The sequence below is a fragment of the Tamandua tetradactyla genome, chromosome 20, assembly GCF_023851605.1.
Source record: "Tamandua tetradactyla isolate mTamTet1 chromosome 20, mTamTet1.pri, whole genome shotgun sequence".
Lineage (NCBI taxonomy): Eukaryota > Metazoa > Chordata > Mammalia > Pilosa > Myrmecophagidae > Tamandua > Tamandua tetradactyla.
In genome coordinates this window covers 27,407,068-27,423,302 of record NC_135346.1, presented here as the reverse complement: position 1 = coordinate 27,423,302, position 16,235 = coordinate 27,407,068, and the positions used below count along the sequence as shown (strand labels likewise).

At 40.8% G+C, this 16,235-nt stretch overlaps 1 protein-coding gene and 1 pseudogene across 1 annotated transcript in view; both read left to right on the top strand.

Annotated features, from left to right (window-relative positions):
• Positions 1-16,235, top strand: part of PPP2R2B (protein phosphatase 2 regulatory subunit Bbeta) — a 275,813-nt gene that overhangs the window by 68,424 nt on the left and 191,154 nt on the right. The window lies entirely within an intron of this gene.
• Positions 221-16,235, top strand: part of LOC143663945 (enoyl-CoA hydratase, mitochondrial pseudogene) — a 34,104-nt pseudogene continuing 18,089 nt past the window's right edge.

Genomic DNA, 16,235 nt, shown 5'->3' with positions numbered 1-16,235 from the left:
TTTAGCAGGCAATGCAGGTAGAGTCCTTGCATTCATAGAGCTCATAGCCTAGCAAGGAGTTGGAATGATCAGACAAGCAATTACCATAAAGTTTGATGTGCTGGGCATTAAGGGAACAAATGGCAGAAGGTGGAAACAAAGTCAAAGGTTCTAAAGAAAGAGAAGAGTCAGCCAGGCGGTGGGGGTGGGGGTGGAGGACGGAGTTTTCTGGTCAGCAGGAATGCTTTGAGCAAAGGGATGAGCCAGGGAAACCACTTAATATGGACCAATACAGAGATAGAAGCTGTATATAGACTTGCTGCCAGCAACTGAGAAATTCTGGTGGTGATGAGTGAAGTAAAAGGAGAGAGCATACAGGAACTTTGGAGACAAGCAGAGAAGGGCCAAATCCTGGCTTTACCATGTGCAAGCTGTGTGACTTTGGGCAAGTTACTCAGTCTTTCTGCATTTCCCCATGCATTAGTTTGCTAGCTGCTGGTGTGTGGTATACCAGAAGTGGAACAGCTTTTAAAAAGGAAATTTAATAAGTTATAAGTTTATAGTTCTAAACTTATGGAAATGTCCAAACGAAGGCATCCAGGGAAAGATACCTTAATTCAAGAAAGGTCGATGCATCTGAAACTACTCTGTCAGCTAGGAAGGTCCGCTGGTCCCTTGCTCCTGGGCTCCCTCCTTTCAGCCTTTGTTCCTGTGGGGATTCCACTTTGGTTCTCTGGGTCTGAGTTTCATCTCTTGGCTCCCCTTGGCTCCCTCCAGTTTCTGGCTTGCTTAACATCTCATGGCGATGTCTGCTGGGCTCCAAGCATCTCCAAACATCTGTCTCTGTTCTCTGAATATTGGCATCTGTGTCAGCTCTGCTCCAAAATTTCTGTCAGCTCTGAGGTTTTTGTTCCTTCTCTAAGCTGAGTCGTTTTTCCAAAATGTTTCCCCTTAAAAAAACTCTAGTATAATACAATCAAGACCCATCTGGAATGGGTAGTCAAAAGTTAATACCCACAATTGGGTGTGTCACATCTCCATGGAGAAAATCTAATCAACAGATTCCAACCTACATTATTAAATCAGGATTAAAAGAAACTACTGTTTCCACAAGATTAAAATATGGCTTCTCTGGGGTACATATTTTCAAACTGGCATCCTCCATTTATAAAGGGAGTTATTAATAATAATATCTGCTCCTGCAAGGTTGTCAGTCTTGCAAATGTGAAATACCTGGCCCAGTCCTGGCACATGATAGCTCTACCCATACAACTGCTCAAACCTGGAGTGTTGGGATTCTCTTTGGTTCCTGCTTTTCCTTCACCTCACCCCCACACAGCAGTGAGCTTACAAGTCCTTTCTGTGCTCCCCCCAGAAAACATCTTGAAAGTTCATCCATTTATCTGTATGCCTTACTGCAATGCAAGTCTCAGCCAGCATCACCCCCTACCTGGGCTACTCGCAAGACCCACCCCCCCATCCTCTTGGGTTCCTCTCTACCCCACCCCTCACCTTCAAGCTGTTATTCATACCACAGCTAGAGTGATCTAAAAACATAAAGCACATGTCATTGCCTTGCTTCAAACCCTCCAGGAACTTCCCATTCTTCTTAGAAAAATGCCTGAACTCCTTACTTAGGCCCGAAAGACCCTGCAAGGTTCTGCCGCTCTTCACCTCCTGCCTATGTCTCCAGTTCTTTGATCACAAAAACTCCGGAAACTCCAGCTGCACTGGCTAAGCTGCTTTACATCCTTTAGGTTTCAGCTAATAGGCCATAGAGGGATTTTTCGGACCATCAAATCTAAATAAAGCCTCTTCTCTTAATTTCTACCACAGCAATTTATTTTGTTTTCTCATTCTAGCCTTTATTACAATTTAGCACTGTATATCTATTCTGTTCCTACTAGATAACATGTTTAGCCCCCTCACCAGGTTGGGGATCCTATAAGACTTTGAATTCTTTGGGGCCCTGCAGTTCATACCACTGTATCTGGCACAAAGTCAGTCCTTTACAAATATTTGCTACGTTAGTGGCAAATTGAAACCTAGGCCCTCAAGAAATAATAGCTATCAGTGTTCATTAATACTTGTCAGTTGTGGCTAGTTCTGAGCATTGGTTAAGAATTTTTTTGTCTCCATTATTTGCCTTAACCTCCAAAGTAGAAAGACTCACAATCAAGTAGAAGACTTTACACCTGACAGAGAAGGGAAAAATCGTGCTGTGTCAGTGGATTCATTAGAAAGACCTACCCTCAAATCTCCTGACACTGATCCACACAATGCACCAGATCTAGGCCAGTCCTTGATATGCTTTTGTTGGCGATCCAGGGACCCAGGGGCGTTTATTACTGGAGAAGTGGGTGGCTCATACACATTTCTGTGTTAGCAGCTGGCATTCCTGCCTCGAGGATTTTATATTTACAAGGTAATAATAAACTGGTATTAGAAACCTGCAGATGTTCTGTCCAATAGAGATAAATGTTGATTGCAAACTCCAACCTGGAAGTGGGATTGACTGGAAGTGTTACTGGGTAATTTAAGGCCCCGTAGCACACGTCCCTGGAGATACCTTGGCCAGTCCATTCTGTTTCATTTCAGGGAAGAAATAAAATTCTGCTCGGCTGGACTTATTCCCCCTTGACAGAAATGAGTAGTTATCCTGGTGAATCATGAAGGCCAAGGCTGGCAGGTTTGGCAATGCACACCAAAGCTCTGATTTCTCCTCTGTGAATGCAGTCTTTGATCTTGAAATCAGAATCAAATTTTAAGACTCTCGTCTTGTTGGATGCAGGGTCTCTCAGTTCCTCCTCACCAGATGGCCTCAGATCCTCAGCTGAGGAAGTGTGTGCTTCTAAGAGTAGGGCTTTCAATATGGAGAAGTAGTGAAATACAGAACAAGGCCGAAGATGAAGTGAGACTTTCAGCAATTTGATTATCTAAAGCATTGCTATGTGACAGAACTTTCTGTGTTGATGGACATTTTCTGTATCTACACTGCCTAACCTGGTAACTACTAGCCACATATAACTATTGAGCGCTTGAGATGTTGTGATTCAAATGAGGGACTGGATTTTTTATTTTATTTAATTTTTTGTCATTTAAATTTGAATAACCACCTGTCACTACCAGTTTCCACGGTGGCAGCACAACTCTGAAATACCTTATGACAGGGGAAGAGAAGCGAGAATGATATATAAGAGTGAGTGGAAACACCCAGGAGAAGGCGCCTCAGGAGTTTCAACCAAATGGCCAGGGAGGGCATCATGTGATGGTAAAGCCCAGTCTGGTGGGAGACAGATCTGGGTTCAAATCCCAGTTCTGCCAAGGCGTAGCTGTGCATCTTGGGCATGTGACTTGATTTCTACTAGATTCACATTTTTCACCTGCAAAATGAGGGTTAAAATAAAACCTGCTTCCCAGGGCCATTTTAAGTATTAAATGTGGTAATATATAAAACCCACTTAATACCATGCCTGGTACAATTTATATCTTAGCAAGTTAGGTTTATTAAAATCTTTTAACATAATGTGCCATCCTCTTGTATATATAAACCAATATCTGGATAGTGGTGTTGATAAGCTTTGTGATCAGAGAGAAGGCAGTGGGGGGAGGGGGAGGGGGAGTACAAAGAGAAGTTTTTTCTTTTCTAGAACTGTTAGACTCACTTGATAAGATACACCTAAAACAACAAAATACTACCACCTCTCCTCAGCCATGAATAGTTAAGTTCTGCCAGTGTCTCATGAGATAGATGATCTGTGAAAGTACGATGCATTGTACCATTTATGGTAGAATTATAGAATGAAAAACCTGGAAGGGATCTTGAAGACCAGTGATTCTTTAGCTTTGATCTTCAAGCACATCACCTGAGGATCTTAATAAAATGCAGGTTCTGATTCAGTGGGTCTGAGGAAGGGGCTGAGATATTCTGCATTTCTACCAAGTTCCCAGATGTGGCTAAGGCTGCTAGTCTGGAGTCCACGTTTAAGAGTAGTAAGATTGCAGAGCTATAGAGTTTAGGCCCTAAAACCAATTTACCCTTATTTTTCAGGTAGGGAAATGGGTACCCAGAAGGGTAATGACTGGCCTACGGTCATGGGACAATTAGAAGTCATGCCAAGCCCCACCTACTGCTCTCTCCAGTGTTCTGTACATCTTTTCACTTCCCCAGGCGGGTGAAGTCTTTTGCATTAGAAGACACTCAGCAGTTTGCGAAGCGGCTATGGTTCTAGGCATTTACAAAAATGGAATTTTGAATTACAAAAATTACATTTTCCATTTGTTAGCCCAGAATAACAAAGGATAGAGATTAGACCATTAACCCATACTATTCTAGTTAATGACTACTGGTCAACCTGGAGCTAAAATTCAAATGTGCTGACTCTTCTTTTTTTTGCTTTTTAAATGTTATTGTGGTAAAAATATATATATATAACATAAGATTTGCCATTTTAACTATTTTTAAGTATATAATTCATTGGCATTAATTATATTCCCAATAGTCTTGTAACTATCACCACCAGCCCTTTTTCCATCACACCAAACAGAATTTCTATACCCGTTAATCAATAATTCCCATTTCCCCTCAGAAATAGAGACTTTATTATCTCTTAGCTACTTTTGTCTCTATGAAGTGCCTATTGTAGAAATTTCATATAAGAGGAATCACAAATATCTGTTCTTTTGTATCTGACTTATTTCCCTTAACACAATGTTTTTAAGGTTCATCCATGTTGTATCATGGATCAGAACTTCTGTTTATGACTAAATAATATTCCATTGTACGTAGAAACCACATTTTGTTTATCCATTCATGGTTGATGAACATTTGGGTTGTTTCTACCTTTAGACTATCGTGAGTAATACTGCTATGAGCTTTGGTGTACAAATATCTGTTTGGGTCCCTGCTTTCAATTCTTTTAGGTCTGTGTACTGACTTTTAACCCAGGATCTCCTCCATTACACCCCAGCACCTCTGTCATTCCAGTTCTCATGTTGTAGAGGCCCCCGACTGGCTCTGATGATAGTTGACAACATTATCACTAGTCTTCAGAGGCACTTAGAGGATAGTCTGCATTTAGGATACCAGACACCAAAAAAAGAGAGTCAAGTATCTTTTCTTTCTCTTTTGTATGTCATAAGCACAGGATTCCAGAGTAATCAATACAAGTTAAGCAGTAGCAGCATGCCTAAAGCCTGTGCACAAGCTGTGTCCTGGAGTAATAATGTTTTAGTCCTAGAGAACCTAAAATTAATGGCAACTCCACGTGGGAAAGTTGGAAATGAAGCACCAAACTGTCAGAGAAGAAAGTTTCCTCTGTAGGCATGAACCTCAGAGTTAAAACGACTCACTCAGAGAGATTGAAAGTTACAAATCTCAGTCCTACCACTAATTCAGACTGACTCGGGGTGACCTTGGACAAATGTGTGCATGTGTGTTACATGTGATTACTCCCCTACTTTCCCCATCTGTTTAGTGGCATAATCAGTTCATATTATCAACCAACTAATTTCACAAATGTATTGTCGAGAAGAGTGAAATGCCACCTGCAAACCTCCCAGAGAATTCTGAAAGATGTGACCTTTTACTAGATGTTACCTCTTTATCTGCTTTAGCGGCCGTGGGTAAAGTTAGACTGTTGTCTAGGTCTCTTCTCTCGTATGGTTTAGATTCTAAGAGAGAGATGCCAGTAATTTAAGATTTTAGTCAGTGAACTAGATGATAATTGTTTCAGTTTGCTAAAGCTGCTGGAATACGATATACTGGAAATAGAGTTGGCTTTTATAAGGGGGGTTTATTAAGTTACAAGTTTACAGTTCTAAGGCCATAAAAATGTCCAGGGTTTCTCTGTCACATGGGAAGCCACGTGGCATCATCTGCTGGCCCTTTGTTCCCAGGTTTTGTTGCTTTCAAGATCCTGGTTCCAGTGGCCTCCTCTTTGAGCTTCTGAGAATCTCCAAATCTTCTTTGGAGATTTCAAGGATCTCCAGATGTCTAGACATCTGCTGTATGTGTCAGCTCCTTTAAGGACTTCAGGAAACTAATTAAGGCCCACCTCGAATGGGCCGAGTCAAATTTCCATTAACCAAAAGGTGCCACCCAAACAATAGGTTTGCCCCACAAGATTTGATTAAGGTTTAAATAGCATGGCTTTTCTGAGGTGCATAATAGCTTCAAACCAGCACAATAATGAAATGGTTTTGTGTCCTCTTCCTATCAGATCTGGGTCACAGATTGCAGTATATTTTGGGGTCCCAGCTTGGGTGAGCTGGCAGATACAGCCTGCCTCTTGAGCATGCCCCCTATGCCTAGTCTCTCAGTTTTTTGAGGTGCCTTGAGAGCCAGGAAGGTATCATTTAAGTAGAATAACGTTTTCAAACAAATCCGTTTTTCTCATAAGGCACCATTTAAATTCCAGGCATAACTTTCTATGTTCTGTTGCTATCAATGAATTCCTTCCAAAGACTAATACCAACACAGAACTGGTTGAAGAGGAAGGCTTTGGTTTGCACAAAAACTGAAGTACATTAGATGCTTTCACTCTTTTATCTTCTTCCTGAATATCTTTGGGGTTAAATGAGAATAATCTTTTTGCTTTCCATTTTCAAAGCCATTGATTTTCATTGCTATTAGAGAATGAAGAGCTAGACCAGGCAGAATTCTTTCCCCACTTTTAAAAACAAGCATTCAAAGATCCCAGCTGTTTTACCAGCTTTCTCCACTTCCAAGAGTAGGGGGCAAATGTTCCTTGAGTCAGCATGCCCTCATTGCTGGGTAAAGAAAAAAGTGTCTCTGCAGTCTTGGGAAAGGTTTGCAGATGACTTCATGCTCGAATGACTCGGAGTCCCCAAATGATTTCTCAGTCTTCAGCTCTCCATGTAATAAGAGCCACGGATATTTCTAAGCACAGTTTGACCTGAGTTCTATTGATCTAAGCAGTTGGCTAATCACTCTCTGCAATTAAATCCTTCTCCTGCAATAAAGTTAATCACTTCCCAGCACATAAAATCTGACCCCACAGCTTGAGCGAGGAGAATGGCTGTCTTTATGCCACCATCTTGAGACCCAGCAGCTTTATTCTGAAGACCTAAGCAACTCTTGTAGCCTGTGAAAGTTGCGCCCTCCTCAAATAAGTGTTAGAGTGCTTTTCTTCACTTCCAGATGCAAAGCCAGCTTTCGCTCCAAGTAAAGATATTTGTGTCTAGTACATAAGTAATTTCAGAAAGTCTGCAATTTCTGTTCCACCTCCAGTTCACCTTTCAAAGGGACTTCTCATTTCTTCTAAAGAGAGCCTGATTTTATCATTCTAAACAATATTAGAAGATTCCGTCATTCATTTGACAAATATTTACTGAGTGACAAGTCAGAACTCTGGCTCTCACAGTGTTTACAGTGTAACAGAGAAGACAGTCAATTAAAAAGGCAACAGGTCAGGAGTGGGGGTGGAGGGGGAGAAGGCAGGCAGCGGGGCGATAAACTTTGTACATAGATCGACTTGGGTTCCAATCCCAGGTCTTCAAATGCTTAGTGACACCAAGAGCAAGTTACTTATCTTCTCTAAACTTAAAATGGAGATAAAAGTACCTAATTCATTGGATTATTGGGAGAATTAAATAGTGCATCATCACCTACTGCCTATAGCAATGCCTGGCACATAGAAATCGCCCAGTAAATGTTAACTATCATTATCACCGGATTTAATCTTAATACAACAATTGTATGACGTAGGTCCTATTCTTTGTCCCCCACTTGGCAGATGGAAAATCTGAGGCCTAGGAAGGCAAAATAACTTGCCAAAGATCACATCAGTTATAGGAGGCAGGCTTAAACCCAGTGGTGCCTAACTCTGGAGGTCATACTCCTTTCCATCTTTTGCCATTACTGCAAACTGGATGGATTAAGCTTTCCTGTGTTTTCAGGCGTTCCATATGTCATAGGAGTTTTTTTGTATTTTTTTTTTTCACATGGGCAGGAGCCAGGAATCAAACCGGGTCTTCGGTATGGCAGGCGAGAATTCTGCCACTGAGCCACCATGGCCCGCCCCCTGTCATAGGGTTTGGAGCAACTTAATTTACTAGATCTAATGATGACTCAAATTAAGTCACATGACTTAGCAAGACTATAACATTTTTCATTGGGGTTCTTTTTCTCCTAATATCCATTGAGTATTTCGCTTCACATAGAGACTTTTTATTAAATGTCTAATTAAAACTGGTTAGATTCCCACTTATAACAGTTCTCAGTTCTAAATTTAAATTTAATGATGTGCTGAAATATTAATGACCTTTATCTTTAAAAGTGTCTAGATTGTACTAAACTTAACAAATGTGGCTGATAATATCCAGTACTATGCAAGAACATTCACCCACACAAGGCATTTGCTTGGGTTTGCGTAGTTCTAATGGTGGGTTTTATACAGGATGACAAATACACAAATTTTGTAGGAAAATTTTGCATCACAAATTGCCTGGGGATTTGGTCTCCTAATAAACACTTAAAAGTGCTCTAATTCAAGCTAAATAGTAACAATAGCTGTAAAGCATTTAGAGGTATTGACAGCATTAGGCATGTACTCTGGGGGGTAAACACTTTTTCTGAGAAAGATGTAGGATTTGGGTCATAGGAAGGGAACAACATAGCTAAATTCACTCCTTCTCTTCCCTTCGGTCCTTCCTTCTATGATGTGAATATTCCTTACGGCTCTGGTTTCAGCTCCTTGATCGTCTTATTAATGTTGATAGTAGAAACAGGAGTAAAATTTATCTGAAGCTTAATTCCTTTAGCCAGGCTGGACTCCTTCCAATTCTGCAGAAGTCCTTTGGGTTCAAAGCACTTGCATAACTGGTTTTGGCTGCTGGGCTGTGGAGCATAACATGAAATTCTGGTCTCTTTTTTTTGTAAGTGTGCCCTTGGTAGAGAGACCTTGGTATATTCTTGGCATACCACTCACTATGATTTGGTGAGTGCAAGCTAAGAGAGAACTGTTAGCCAACCTGCTGACAAAAGCCTACTTGTAGGAAATCCCATATCTTATCTGGCTAAATAACTTGGACCATATGTTCAGGTCCCAGGGCTTGGGATTTTTCAGAGCAAGTTAAATGTGCCTATTTGCACCACCTTGGGGATATTGAAATCCCAAGCACAAGTTTATTTTCACATAACTCATTATCCTTCCTTGTATTTGGTCCTTAATGTGAACTTTGGCAACAGATGGAATGAGCTGATGTTTCGGAAGCATTTATTGAAATTTTTGTGCTCACAAATAAACGCAAATAGTGTTAATTTGCACTCAAATGAAACTTCTAGAGTCAAGCAGTACCCTCAGGTATCCATTTGCCACCCTGTGTTGAATTATTGGGTAGAATTTAATTATCCAACAAATTTGGGGGTAGTAATGCCAGATGTTGGGTATTGACCCAGACATTTCAGAGAGAAGGGTCTGATGCGTTTTAAGAGAAATTAGGTGAAAGCAGCTTTGGGAGGTAGGACTCTAGATGGGAGAAAATGGGGCATGACATTCAGGACCAGAATGTCAAGTTTTTGTTGAGTTCCTCAGAGCTACATGTTATCCTAATGTCCCAGGAACAGTTGGGCATTTGGAGGGTCTGGGACCACCCCTGGCATCTCTGTTAGACACAAAGAATCTCACACTTGAGAACAGTTGAGGACCCAGATTCTGTCTGTGCACCAAAAGAACAGAATTGCCATGCTGATTTGAATGACAGACACATGCAGCTGCTCTGTTCTCTCATCCCAGCCTGCTTAAGTGGGGCCATTCACAAGCTAACTAATCTTTGGATCTGAGTTCATCTGCATGGGAATTGTGATCACAATTATATTTTATTATTAATAAAATTTGTGAGTAATATTATGATAATAGCTAGCATTTATTAAGTGTAAATTCTGTTCCAGGGACTGTGCCAAGTTCTTGTACATGCATTTCATTCTCATTATGATATAGATAATTATAATATTCCCATTTTATGGATGAGTGAATAAAGCTCAGGCTTATAACTGCCCACGTCCTACACCTAGTAAGAGGACTCCGTGGGTGGCCTGCCTCCAGTCTGTGTCCTTCCCTACTATCCTTGGGCTGAATTAGACTTACTGAAGGGAACTTTCCCCTCTGAGGGAATTTCTCTCTCTAGACTCTGCTCAAAGGGGTTATCCAGTGGCCCTACTCTGTTCTTTGTGTCAGCCCCACCCCATCCAGCTGCAGCTGATTGGATGGTAGGGCAAAGACTGACAGAAAGACAGCCAATTGATAATAGAGTGGCTTGTGATCTATGACAGCCTAGTGCCAGGAAAAAAAAAAAGCTAGCTGAGCCAGTCAGATTCCCTCTTTTGATAATTTAAGCTAGACAATACCACCAGGATGGGGCAATTAGCATTGAGGGTTTAAGATACTGCGTAACCATGAGTTCAAGTAGGGGCTTTAAGGTAATGAGGCAGCAGTGAATATGAGTAAGCAGGGAAAAACATCTGATAAAGATAGAGAGCATACAGGTAGAGAAATCAAAGGGTGGTAAGAAGAAACAATGTACGTAGAAGCTGAGGATGCCCCCAAACTGGATTCCTTTCCTTCAGTCCACAAAAATCCTTAGAATATATAGTTGTGAGGGTGAGGTCAGACAATTTATATAAATCACTAAGCAGAATGCCTGCTGCATAGTAGATGCTCAATAAAAGTCAACAATATTTATTATGATTTTGTTATGATTGGAAATTTAATGTGATTTGCCTTTCATTTGGAAGATGTAAAACATCCTCTCATTCCCAGCTTACCAGGATGCATATAGCTAGTGTTCTAAAGAGACATATTTTTTTTTCACCATTGAATTGGATGTCTTAATTGTTATAATAATTCAAATTTCAGCTTATGATTATCTCAGTTCTCCTGTATATAGATTCCACACCCACTGATGAACGATCATGTCAAGCAATGGGGAGCTATTCCCATAATCTGTTTTCCTCCAATCCCCTTCAGATGCTAATGAGAAGTACCATGGAGACATCAGCCATTAGTGTACATGGACTGGTATAAATCATGGACTATGGATCATTGAGCATCTTTGTTGTAAAACAAATGGCCTGTGGTCACTTGATCATACAAAGAAACATCTCCAGGGCCTCCTGGCTTTATTCATAACCCCTAAATCCGTTTACAGTTTTATAAACAGAACATCTGTTAAAATATGCAGAAATTACAGTCACAGCCATTAGCAGAGAGCTATATAGCCTTGGCAGATTTTTAAAAAGCTTTTGATGATAATCTCCTCTATCTGTGATTCATGCTTGATTCCCACTCTTGATGAATCCCTTTTGTTCTTCACTGTTGTTTTGGGTTTCAGCACTTTTCACCTAAGACTAGAAAGTGGGCATGTGTTGTCCCAGGCTAGGTAGGCACTGTGCCATCTGCAGCAGGGCTGAGTGACTGCAGCCAGGCATTACTCAGGTGTGCAGCACACAGAGCATCAGACAGCCAGAAGCTGAGAAACCCTAACTCTTTTTTTTTTTTTCAGAGGAGTTGTAGGTTTACAGAAAAACCGTGCATAAAATACAGAGTTCTCATAACCCACCCTTTCATTAACACCTTGCCTCAAGTGTGGTACATTTGTTATGATTCATGAAAGAACATTTTTATAATTATACAGTTAACTATAGTCCGTTGTGAGATTTCACACTTCTTACACTGACCTTGGGCCCTTGCTGTGCTGGCATTTAACAGAAAGTAAAAGGGCCCCTTACTAACCTTTCTACCTCCACTTTCAACGCACCAACCAGTCATTCATTTGTTTCTTGGCCCCACCCCTGCCTCTGTGTGTGTATGTGTGTGTCTCATTCAGAGTTTAAATTTTTACTGTGTTCATATTTAAATTATTCCAGTGCAATTAACTGATATGATCATTGCCAGGCGACAAAATGTCATGTAAAAACTATGAAGTCTCCCTCATCGTTTAATGAAAAAAGCATTTCTACCTAAGAATTCAGGAGCTGACAAACTTTTTTCTGGGCCGTGGCTTTGGTCTATCCGCCCTGGAATGGGAATCAGCAGACATTCCCTATGGAAATTGATAAGTCACTTCTCAGTTTTCAGTGTGTCCATCACCTGGCCTTTACACAAGGTTTTGTAAAGTCTTACACAAAGTCACTCTCACTGAGTCTGAATAGATCTTTCTTAATGGACCCAAAAAGAAAAAGAGGGCATTGCAATAAAGTGGCTAAGAGAGAAAACTCTGGGGTAAAACAGACCTGTGTCTGAATCCCAGATCTGCTATTTGTTAGCTGTGTACCCTAGAGAGACTTACCTAACTCCTCAAAGCTGTAATTCCTTATCTGTAAAATGGATAGTATCCATCTCGTAAAGTTATTGATAAAGAGTTCAGAAAGATAATCCTAGTCATGTCCCTGGGCATTGTAAGTGCTGAGTAAATATTTAGTTACTGCTATTGTTAGTTTTTTGGTTTTTTGGTTTTGATTTTGTTTTTGCTACCAGTGCGTGGTTAAATTATGTCAGATGTTGCTTCTAATGTCAGGGGCACTTTCTTTTTAAAGCTATTAAATCTGAATTATAGCATTCATTTGTCCAAAAATATTTCCCAAACACCTGCTCTAGACTCAGTGCTCTGCTGAGTGTCATATGGTGTCTGAAAGCTTATCCTTTGGCATATCCCTACCAATAAGGAGCTCATGGGTACAAATCATTATAGAATGTGTTAGAGAGAATTCAGACCAATGACTGTGGAAGCTGTGGGTAAGAGAAATAAATTGCTGCTGGGGAAATGGGGCAGGCTTCAGCAGGTTAAGATAGGGTGAGCCACAGTTACAGGAGGCTTGACAAATCTCTCCAGCAATATATTAGGGTAAAGAGAATAAGTCTTATTGGAAGATGACAAACAGAAGCAAAATGAGGCAACAGAGTAGAAACAGTCAGGAGAAAGAGTCAAGGAAAGGGCCAATTTACTTTTGGGGGAATCAAAACGGATTGGAAGGGAAAAGCCAATTAGGGGATCAAAAACAGGCTCACCCAACCCCTGAAGAGCCAGGGAGATAAAAATGGAAAGCTCCTGAGAAGGAGACTAAAAATAAGACAAATGCCTGTCTGGGATAGAGTAGTTGCGGGAAGGGTAACTGAGAGAGAAGATTAATGGCTTGTTTGTCCTTTCCCAGCCTGCACCTGAGCTGAGCCCCAGTTTTCTTCCACATTCATGGCATTTACTGGCACTTGTGGCTGCACAGCACCCTGCCAACCTCTGAACTCCAGCATCTAAGCCAGACGTCTTTAGCGGCAGCTTTCTAAGCTTTCAAAAGGAAAATTACGGTTGTGCATTGGAGTTCTTGGTCCCAATTAAAACGTCAGGCTCTGAAACAAACCAATACAGATAACAAAGAGGGGGATAATGTTTTAAAATTATGCTTTCTGGAGTCTCCCATTAATTTGGAGCTCACAAGACAGTTACTGCGTGGTCAATAAATACCATTTGGCGACAGTAATGTGCTTAGCTACTGGTAGCCGGATATGCCCTGTAGATAGGTTTCTTTAAGCATGAGGTTACAAATATATCTTGTTATATCATATTCAGCATGGATGCAGCATCTTTCAGTTTTACAGCTCTTTGGAAACATTAATCCCTCCAGAGGCCAGAAAAACAGTATTATTTTCCTCCTGCTAAAGATAGAGAAAAAGAAACAAAGCAAGAGAGCTGGTTTTAGAAACCAGGATTGCTAGCTCAATATACACAGCACTACTGTACAATGCTCAGTACACACAAACCCTCTGCATAATTAAATAAACTGTGTAAATACCCAGAGGTGGTTAGTGGGATAGCTTGTGGAAATGAAAAAATTAGCAATAGTGGCATGAATTAAAAAACAAACAAACAATTATTTGCTTTATGTGATGACAAGAATCCACAGATGGTACATCCTCAATTTTTGAGTGTCTTGAAAGCTGAAGCATGATTGTATTCACACTACAAATAATAGCTGATAGGATTGCATGGGAGCAATTTATTGTATTGATTGCAAAGAAACACGGCCTGATAATGTATGGACCTTGGTGGGCAGCTTTCATGCTATGAGAGGAAGGCAGGGATGACAAGAGCTAACAAAGGGTTAACTCCCAAATTTTCAGAAGAATTTAGCTGATTCCTCACTTCTACCCTAAAAGATGGAGCTCCTGTAGGATGGGGATATGGGCTGGTGATTTAAGCTGATGCTTCTCATTTCCAGTGGTGCTTCATCAAGTTGCTGTCTCTATGCTCAAAAGGCCAGAGTGGACCTTAATTAATAGCAGTGATCACAAGAGGATGGGACTCACCAGAAATCGATAGTCTAAGTAAAAGCTTGTGCTTCAGGTCAGGCTTAGAGGTTGCAAAACAAAGAAAGCCTTTCGGCAATCAGAGCCAGAAACAGAGCCTCCTGAATTTGGTGTGACTGGCTTCATTTTCTACCCTGGGCTTGTAGATGGGACTGCTCAGGTTGTGCATTTGTTCGTTCATTTGGCAAAGTGCTTCTAAGCATCTGTAGTGGTCCAGGTCCACTGCTAGGCATTTGTTGGAGAAACAGTATGTTTTGTGCTTGTTATCATTACCTTGAGTCCAAGAATCTTATTTGCCTCTGTTTCCCCCAAATCATGTGGCATAGTGTATGGCACATGACAGGCACCCAGAAATGGAAATTCAGAGAAAATGTTTTTCCTCTTGCAGCTACCAGAGTGGGCATTCTCCCCAAAAGTGGTATCCTATCATGTAATAACCTAAGCCCATCTGTTAATAACATTGCATTGTACCTAGTGAGGCCAGGTGAGGAATTTCAGGTTCAGCTGACTCCATCCTTTATGATGATGTGGTTGTAGGATAGCTGTGTGTGACTCGGAAATATGGGAGCAGATCCCTGTAGTGCGCCCACCTCGTCAGTGCATGTGGACCCATCGTGAGAATGTTCTTTGTTTGTTGGTTTGTTTTCATTCACCGACTTATGGAGAAGTAATGCCCCTGCATTCCTGAAATCCTCCGCAGATATCGGAGCATTGCAAAGCCATCCTTGCATGGGTCTTATCGTCTACTCCTGTACCATTGTTCAAGTCAGCAGTAAATAAAACCCTATGATGGTTGGCTAAGTGGAAGAGATGAAGCCGAGATGCTTATTAGGCAGTAACTGGGCTGAGGGGAATAGGGAAATGCAAAGTGGCAAAAACTAGGGATAGCCTGTGTGCATGCATGTTTGTACCCAGTTGAGCACATGCATAGCTAAAAATGGCAATCACTAACGACGGTAGGGCATTTATTGTGTGCCAGACACTGTGCTGGTGATTTCATGTGCATTTTCCCATCCAGTATTCTTAATATTCCTTTCGAGATGAATACTTCTACTAGCCTGTTTGCAATGAGGAAATTGACAACTTGCTTATGATCACCAAACTAGGACCCCATGATTTTAACCACTACACTATATTGCTATATAAATGTTTAATACAATGTGGTTTAAAGGATGCATTGTTGATGGGCAGGTGCTTGGCCAGGAATGAGGAATTATTCCATCTTTGTTCCCATATTTTCCTTTGCAGAAAAGGAGAGGAGGTGGGGGTGAAGTGGAGGTCAGTGCAGGAATCCCTGGTTTTTTTTCATCTTGGTTTACTTTAGATGCTTTAAAAATTAGTGCATTCCCATTTGACTTCCCCTCACTCCTACCCATGGACCCAATAAACTGAAGGAGTACATCGTTCAGGAAAAATTTTTAAATTAAAATGAGACTACACAGATTAGTCACATTACTGAAATAGATGCAATTTGTAAGGACTGTTTTTAAAACTATAAATAGAAACAGAAAGCAATAGGATTTGCAAACATTTGGTAATGGCATTTGGTATTGGAGGAAATCATTTTTGCAATTTCCTTTAGGTTCTAACCGAAGTGGGTGCAAATACTAGCTATTTTCCTCATGTTTTTCTGGGCTTATTCAACTGTTGAATTATTGGAGTTATAATTTGTACATTTCTGAGAAGCTCGGTACTTGTCTATTTAATCAGAGCTAAAAAGGGAACAGGCATTCACAGAACCCCACTCTATTTATAGCTCTTTGGCAGTGTAGCTCTTTGGCAGTTTCTATTGTAAAAGATTGTCACTTGTTAACTTAAGTGAAATACTACTGCACTTTGCAAGTGTCATGGGGTGAAGATATTCAACTAAGCTTGGGTCTCTGCTGACAAATACAGGACATACAGTTCTCACACACTTCATCTTTTTAAAGAATA